General features: G+C 41.3%; 1 pseudogene; it reads left to right on the top strand.

Moving 5' to 3' along the window:
- The first annotated feature begins 7,639 nt into the window (after positions 1-7,639).
- On the top strand, positions 7,640-9,025 carry LOC146799393 (centrosomal protein of 55 kDa pseudogene; annotated as a pseudogene).
- Positions 9,026-9,348: the final 323 nt, after the last annotated feature.

The following is a 9,348-nucleotide window of genomic DNA, read 5'->3' as shown; positions in this document are numbered from 1 at the left end:
AGGGCCTGAGCAACCATTTTTTCCCATTCAGGATCTGATCTGTTGTGATGCAAAATAGTATGTACGTCGACCTCCCCCTTTGTAGTGTTTTGACTTGTAGGAGCAGGTATAGACGATGTGTTCATGTCTTTTATCTTGGCTAATCCAAGGCATGATGTTTGTTGGACAGTGTCGTTCAAAAACATAATTTGCTCAGGGATGATACAGTCTGTAAACAAAGCTTCTACTCCCTATACTTGCCAATCTTTAGTACCCCAGACAGTTTTTGTCTCAATATTGTCTTTCCAAAAGTCGTAACCCTGTCTTGACAGTTGGACAATAAAGGCTGCAGAATACATTTGTTTGGTATTCGTTAACATATTTTTCATTCCTGTCTTGTTGACATTTTTAAAGTAAAATGATTCTTTATTTGACACATCAAACCCTGAAAAATATGGAAATTTCATTGCAAATGTTTTTGAGCTACCCTTTGGTGGCTTCAGACAATATTCCAATTGGTTATACATAAATACATTACTGGGCATTGCAGATTTATGCAGGAAATGATGAACATTGTGGTTGTAGCAATACATTTGTTAGTCTGATGAACCTTGTAAATATTCCTTATTTGTGAATGCAGTTGACATCTCTAGATCAGACATCATATTATTAACAGTCTCAAAGTCCCAATCATCAGATAAGGTACTGGAGGTAATAAAGTCACTTAATGAAATTTTAAATAAATGTGGAATCTTCAAAAGCTCCGACGGGCCAAAAATATTATATTCGGTTTTGTCCCAAACTTTACCATCAGGTATAGGAATAGCTGTGATGTTCACTGCTGACAAGTCTCTTGCTTCATGATGGAATGATTTGTGTGGCTGGAGAAGTAAGTTCACTCTTGTACTTGCTGTGTCCATTTGAATATATCTTCCATTAATCAGCATACCCAGAGTTATTACCAGAGCTAACCAAAGTGGAAAGAAGAATATTCCCAAAACAATCCATAGTTCAATCCATGGTGAAACCAGATAATTCTTTTTCAGTAGATGAAAAAAGTCTGTTGCTTGTTCTTTGAAAGTTCTTTGTACTGACGTCGTTTCATGCTCGCTGGGATCCTCAGAAAACGTATCAAAGTTCATGAAATAGCCAGAAGCAGTTCTGTAAATGGTTTGAATTGCATCCATCGTCGATGAAATAGCTGGAACCAGTTGATCACTAGTTACTTCGTGGTAGACAGGAGTATCTGGACGAACTGTTATGTGGGTCTCAAGAGGTACAAGGTCCATAGCGTTGTTGCTTAGTCCTCTATTTCTTACTGTTGAATCTTTAAAAGTGATGAGTCTCTCAGTTTGAACCTCTTGGATTGTAGCTAAAGGAGTAGGTCGACAACATTGGCGGAGTCCACTTGGCCTACTATTCAGTATCGGCCACATAGTGTGGTTTGATCAGGTCGATAGACACAAATCTTTTCTACGTTTTACCAGCCAGGGGCAGCAAAAGTACTGTTCTTGATCCGTGGATTGCTAGGACAGGTAATGGTTGTCTGTACGGAGGCCCAAATTCCTTCTTATCCGTGATCTTTTCTCTGACTAGATCCCCAAGCTTTGGGATCCAGACAGGCCTTGCTGGGACGGCCGGATTTTCTTCAGTGGTGGTTGGCTTCAGGATCATGTTGCTTTGTTGCTTTCTTAAATCATTTAAGTCCTGTAAAACAGCCAAACGATCTTTGACATCAAATTGTTTGTTTTCCACCACTGTGCCTTTCATATCTAAGTCCGGAACCAACATTCTAGTCCCAAACAGGACCTCATATGGAGTGACACCCCCTAGAGAACTTCTTGGCAAGTTGTTTAGTGCTCGCTGGACCCCATATAGATGTTTGACCCACCCATCACCCGAACCTAATACCCTAGCTGTTATAGACTGCTTTATGTCCCGTTTTTTTCTTTACACAACAGAATTTCCCTCAGGATGAAATGAAGAAGAATACCGCAATGCTACGCCCAAACTGGCCATGGATTCTTTGTAAGCCCTAGTGCTAAACGCAGGACCCTGGTCAGAATGTTGTGTGCCTATTGCGTATGTGCCGATAAAGACTCGAAAATCTTTTATAACAGTTTGAGCGTCAGCCAAGCGCTGAGGCCATATCCATAGGAACCTAGACTTAGTGTTTCGGGGCTGGCTATGTTGTAGTCAGGTATCTGGTGGCATTCTGTACTGCGATCTCTATTGCATGCTATACAGTTATTGATGAAAATGTGAATGTGAGTGATTATCCCTGGCCACCAGTACATCTCTTTTAGTTCTAAAATTGTCTTTGAGATCCCCTGATGTATCAGACCCTCTCCCAGATGTGCTTCGTAAATCAAAGCTGCTCTACGTTCCCTGTTTGGAATTACTCTCTCCCCGAATCCAGGGATTCGAGCAAACGGAACGCCATTCGCATCAATTATGTATGAGCATTTGAGTGGAAACTTTATAGGTAATGCCGCACCGCTGCCTTTGCTTGATGCACTGACAGCCAGCATTATTTCGCTGTCTAATTTTGTTTTTAAACGAGTGATTGCAGCTACGGAAGCCGTTTGCACAGCCCCTTTTGCGGCTTCATCAGCCAATGAATTCCCTTCAATGTGAATGCCATCACGTTGGTGACTCAGCTTGTGTATCACATGAGTGTTTTGTAGTCAGTTTCACAACCGAACTACTTGTTCCCAAAGCAATTTGAGCTTAATTGTGCCACCTTTTGCATCTTTGAAACCGTTTTGAATCCAATTCTGTAAATATTCATTATAAGATTGAACACAGTAAAAAGAATCGCACACTATTAGTGTGGAGAATTCGCTATCTGTATTTTCAAGTGCAATCTTAAATGCTTGTAGTTCAGATCGCTGAGCTGTACAATCTCCTACAGATTGGGTTTTTGTGACTATTGGTCTGAATTTGCCATCTCGCATGTGACCTTTAACGATAGCACACACTGCACTGTAAGCTTGTTTACTCTCCATAGCGGGTTGTGCAGATCCGTCAGTATAAATTATAAATTTGTACTGGTCAAGAGGGAGAATTTCAGTAGGCAGAGGACATTCGTGTTCATATTGCAGGAATGCTTCTGTTTTCAACTATGGATCAAAAACGTATTCAACATCAGTTGCAGCAAGAGAATTAAACCACTGTATCCATCTCAGATGTAAAGCTTTTGCATTTGGAATGCTAGTCTTTGTCACTGCCTCCAGGGCTGGTACAGGAGTCACTATCATAATGTGTTTCCCCTGTGCTAGGGCTCTTTCTTTTGCTACAGCGGTTTGAACTGCTGTCAGAATTTTTTCTGTAGAAGTGAATTTCATTTCTGCTTGTGTATACAAGGGGGCTTTGTATGCAATTGATACTTTTTCACCTTCATTAAAAGTTAAGTAGGTGAATCCGCACTGACCCGGAATTATTCGGATCACTAAGTTGCGTACGTTTACGCGTGTTTGCAAGTGTTTCGTTGCTAACATATCTGTTTGGAGTGAACGCAAAATTTCAGTGTGTTTTTGTGTCCAATGTGTGATTTTAATAATAGGTTTGATTAATTCGTAGAGAGGTTTCACCCTTTCTGCGTAATTTAAAATGTAAGTTCTTCCAAAATTCAGGAAACCTAGAATCAACTGTAAATTTTTCATTGTTTTTGGAGGTTGGAGCAGCGCACACTTCTTTAAAAAGTTGGCTGCCAGGCTTTTGCCTTCACTTGATAGTGCATATCCTTGGAATAGGACATTGAGAAGGGCAATTCTTGACTTTTTAAAATTGAATTTGTACCCCTCTGAGGCGAAGCCGAACGTTATGGTGCTCACCCTGTTCAAGTGCCTATAAAGGTCATCGTCTGTTAGATATATGTCATCGACATACTACAATGCCTCGTCATCGGAAGTTTGTAGTAACTCTGTTACCCTTGCTGAGAATAACCCCAGGCTGTTTTTGAATCCCTGGGGCAGTCGACAAAATTGATTCTGGTTCCCCATGATTGAGAAAGCGGTCAAATATCTGCTTTCTGTTGCAATATTTGAAATGTCTAATGTGGTTTTATATTTCTTACGCACAATGTTATTCATTAATGCTGTACTATGTGCATTTTGCACTGCAAATGTTTTGCAACAAGAATTTAAGTGTCTGTAATCCAAAGCTAGACGATATGTATTGTCTGGTTTGGAGACAGGAAACAAAGGATTGTTCATTGATGAGGTGCATGTTTGAATCACCCCCTGATATTCAAGTTGATCTAAGATCTCCCTGACCTGTTTTTTAGCTTCTTGCTTAACTGGTGCTGCCTTTGTGCAGTTGGTTGACTTTTTAACTGGATTTTATGGTGAGGTGAGTCCTCATCCCATCCTACATGATTTTTACACAGTACTGGGGCTTGGGCTACTGCCCATTTCCTGGCTAATGTATATTTTAAGTGGACTGGAACATGGTTGGAGAAGGCAGGCATAATGATGGCCTCGCCATGTGGGCACTCCCTGACAAATTCTGGTGGCCAGTCCTTTTCTGCTAGAAGTATATCATAACCAATGTTCCTTCAATTTTTTTCCTCTGTGTGCGGCAGTGTAGGGTCTCTGTGCGCTGCAGCCATGGCTATGTGCGCCAGGAACCACACAGTGCGTGTGTGCAGTGCCAAATATCATTCCAAACATTTGATTAAAACCCTAGCAGCCCAGCTCTGTTAACAAGAGACATTTTATTCCTCTGTCTGATGTAACATTTCCTATACACTGATTTACACACTATGATTCAGTGTCTCTGTGTAATGTGTATGCAATGTAAAGTGCTTAACACCTTACACTGGTATGAGTGGCACTATTAAACAAAATAAATATGAAAGAGAGAGTGGTTATGGAGACTTGAGGGTCACTGTTAAAGGTTGGTAATGAGAGTATCAGTGGTGGAGGTGGTCATTGGGGCACCAACAAACTTTGTCACACCAGGCGCCACCAGCAATAAACCTGTTCAAATGGCACTAATAATTACAGTGACATTATGAAAAAATCCCACGTTGCAATTTGAAACCTTGGCAGCTACGTTGCTGCATTTATTTTCTTTATAGGCTTGGGTGCATTTGTTAAGGTTTTCGTGTTAATTACAGCTCATGATGGGTGCTGCGATTAACATGAAAACTTTCACAAATGCACAGGGACATCTTAAGGATTTTGAATGCCCTGGGCCAAACTTATTTTTGGGGCCCCTGATTAGAACAGCTTTGGATTTATGATCCAATTTCAGCTTTTTCATGTCCTTTTTGGCCAGGTCACCGACACTGCAGAGGCACACTGGTCCAAATTCTAAATGTGCTTCCATGTAATATTCAGGGATAGTGGGTATGTGTTTTCAAAATCGGAACATAGCCTGAAGGAAAATGAGAGGAGACTAGTGAGAAATAGGATTTTGTGGCGAAGAAAGGGGGAGAAAGGAACAAAGTAGAAAAAAAGTCAGGGCGTAAAGACGAGAAATGGGGAAGGGGTAATGGAGAAATTGATAAGAGAGGGATGGAAAGAGAAAGGCAGCCAGAGGCTTTGGAGAACTGGGAGAGAGAACGGAGAATGGAAAACCGGTAAGAGAGACAGCAAAGAACAGGCAGTGAGAGGGAAATGGAGACAAGAATGGGATGTGGAGAAGGGGAAAGTGGGTAAACGTGGAGCGGGACTGATATGAGGAAGAAGAAAAAGAAGAGAAGGAGATGGCGAGAGCAGCTGGGGAGTGGAAGAAAAAAGGACAAAGGATCTGTCAGAGAAGACAGCGAGTGTGGAATGGCAAGGCTTCCGAAGTAGCCTCTCTGCATATCGATGTTAGGGGGTTCTATAAGGAGCATTTTTCGCCATCTTGTCATTTCTAAACAGTTGCTCTATGTAACCGTGCTCACCTGAACGAACTAAGAAGGGTGGAAGGCTGGTTAGGCCTTGGCAAGATTTTTAATCTTGCCAAGATGCAGGTCTAAGCAGATGGCAGCTGCAAGTGTGTAAATGACTGAGTATTCTCTTCACTAACACTTGCTTCCCTTCTCTTTTTGAAACTAAGGGGCAGCAACATCGTTGTGGTGTCACCAGGGCTTTAACTGGAAACGTTTTCAATATTACATACAAGCCATAGTTGTTGCTTATTTATCTTATGCAACTAACAACCACTGACAAAGCGAATAGTCTTAACTTGTAGATATGAATGTCCTTGTTGTATCATATATCTGGATGCAGTGACAGAAACAGCAAAATACAAGTTGGGCGGTACACTATGCTAAGTATAGATTTTTAGCTTATGTGTCTTAAGCCATGCCCTTAATTACACTGGCCATGCCCCTTTGCGAGACCCCCCAGTTTTTTATCCCACTTAATGCCCTGGGTATGATGTTACTTTCTGTATCATATATCTGGGTGCAATGACAGCAACAGGAAAATACAAGAAGGCTGGCACACTATGCCAAGCACAGAAAAGTGTAAATCACCCCACAGCTGCGCTCTATTAATTAATTTTTTTTCTTATTTGCAGAGCTTTATATAGCGCTGGCTAGACCCGGAGGTATCAGAGCACTTTACATGAGGATCAGCGAATTACAAGTTACAACAAATCACATTACATCCTGTCATAGCACACAGTTTATAGGGCTAGTGACCTTAACTTTTAAATGTAGATATAAGTGGCAAATATCCAGGAATGATACATTATAGTACTGGTTTGCCTACATAAGATTGAAGTCTTCCCTAGTCAATGTATATGACAAGAACACCGACTCGCCAAATTCTACAATGAGGTACAGAACACATGCATTACAATGCAAGTAAGGACTGTGTTTTGGGGCAGAGACTAACACACTTTTAGAATTGAATCTGGACAGATCACAGTGGGCTCCATGGATCCCCTCTTAGTCCACTACGGTGATCACACACATTATGTATATGAAAGATTATAGTGAAATATGACGAGCCCAGCACCCATCCAACAAAAAGTTCACATGTTATTCATTAGGTCATGACTCTGGCTAATGTAGCAGAGGCTAACAGACTTGGTACAACATAGAGAGTGTTAGTACATACTAAGATCTTCCAAATATTTATTGGCCAAAAAAGCCACCTCGGCCACTTCACTTCAACCCAATCTGATGATTATTTTTTAATATAGATACTTCCTGAGTCTGTCTTTCAGGTTACAAGTATTCAAACCAGGAAGAACCAAGCTGGGCACTGGGAGTAATCTATAATCACACCAACTGAAACATTAATCATCAATGGACATAACCAGGGCCACAATGTAGGGTCACCAATGTGTTTTCCTCAAAACAGATGCAGTATCCTGCGGGTACCACATAGATAACCCCTGGTCATTTCTGCACCCGACATTGAACCAGCAGCTGATAAAAAAATCTCTCTTTTCAACCTCGTCCATTAAGAAGAGAAATTCAGCGAGACGTACGAGAATCGGAAGTGATGTCTGACCACACAGCCGCGATACTCAAACTGAAGAAGCAGGAAAAGGTGTAAGCTTCGCAAGTGCTCTGTTTGAAGAGACTGACAATTTTACTCTTTGCGGAGCACTAGCCTGGAGATCGAACCCTTGCCTGCAGCCCTCTTCTTTCACAATTTCCTGTACGCAATTTCCCTTCCAAGACTGATTAAAGGAAAAGAAGCTTCTAGAAATGACAGCGACGACAGCTAAAGATCTAATTAACCACAAACTTGGTTTCAAAGCTGCAGTTTCTAAATGTGATACAGACTTGGAGAAACTTAGGAAAGAAAATTCAGTTCTAAAAAAGGCTGTGGAGGAAATTTCTAAAGGCAAACTGACTGATATGGAGGGAAAACAGCTTCTGGAGAAAATACTTGCACTGGAAACTGAAAAGGAAAAGAACAGCCAGGAGCTTTCGGAGAAGAGGATAGAAATCCTACATTTAAAAGAGAAGCTGAAGTTGAAAGATGGTGATGCCATAAACTCTCAGCTTAATGCGACGGAAGCCAAAAGGTGGGAACAACTGTACAAGTCCCTTTCTGAAGAGACTAACAACCTGAAGAAATAACTATACACGGTCACCGCCAGATGTGTGGAGCTTGAAAACAGAACCATTGCCAGCCAGGTTTCACAGGAAAGCAGTGTAGGCCAAAGTGGGGTGGCAGTGGAACAAAATGTAATTGAAAGCCAGCTAAAAGATGCCTTGGAAAAAAAACAACAGTGGCTTGTATATGACCAACAACGTGAGGCTTACGTTAAGGAATTGGTGTCCAGAATATATGACTTGGAGCAGCAGCTTGAGACGGCGCACCAAACACTCCAACATAAATCCAAAGAAAGCAGTTCAGAAGGTCAGTAACTGGACAAACAGCAAAAGTACTATGACCAGCACTTGGTGGCAGCAAAAAAGACCTCGAAGAAGAATGAAAAAAGACTGCTCAGCTGCAATTTGATATTACTGAATTAAAAAGGAAATATGATAACAAACGTCGAGAAACAGCGCATTTAAATAATGCCCTGCACACGCAGCTTGCAGAAGAAAATCAGCAGAGAGAAAGTGAAAAAAAGCATATGGCAGAAAAAGTGCAGAGGCTGCAGACCGAAATAGAAATAACCAAACAAAAACTTGAAGAGGAAAAGGAACTATATGATGCCCTTTCATCTCAGGCTGAGGTTCTTTGAAAATGTTTATCGAAACAACAACAAGAAAATAAGAGGATCGCCTTCCTGGAGCAACAGATTCAGATATGTACGTCGGAGCTGGAAAACAAAAAGTTGGATAACCAGAACACACAACACCAGATATACAAAGTTCGGAAAGAGTTGCACAAGGCAAAAGAGCAAATGCGGTTGTAGCCAGTGAAGCACCTCCATGAATTTCATTACACTGAATCGCCTTATAATCTCCACACCGATTTTGATGACCGGTTGAGGATCGGTACCCCGAATCCATCACCCCGGCGTTCAAACCTGCTGGACGAGTGCTTCCTGGAGTATCCGAAGTGCCAAGGCGCAGTATCCCACCAGGCAGCACAGAGAGCTCCTGGCACATATTGATTTCTGCGCCGACAATTAAGCCAAAAGGTCTTAAACTCGTACATGCACTCCAAAACATTTTTAAATGTGTTTTTAAACTATTAAGTTGTGCGTATATAGGCCATTCATGACGTTGCATTTTCAGATTTTTTTCTGATGTTTGCCGGTGTATAACTGGGTGCATCTTCACGACTGGTTAACTGTTCATGAAGTAAGTTTCTTCCTAAATTGGTCCTTTAACCAACTCGCAGGTGGAACAGCAGTCCCTTTAAATTGTTTTATATCGTTTTTTTTATTTTCCATGAACTAGTGAATTATGCTTGTTGCACTGTTGTATAGTATTGCAGTTCATGTAATCAAAAG

The sequence above is a fragment of the Triturus cristatus genome, chromosome 9 (assembly GCF_964204655.1).
Source record: "Triturus cristatus chromosome 9, aTriCri1.1, whole genome shotgun sequence".
NCBI classification, from domain to species: Eukaryota; Metazoa; Chordata; class Amphibia; order Caudata; family Salamandridae; genus Triturus; species Triturus cristatus.
This window is presented reverse-complemented; position numbering and strand designations above follow the sequence as displayed.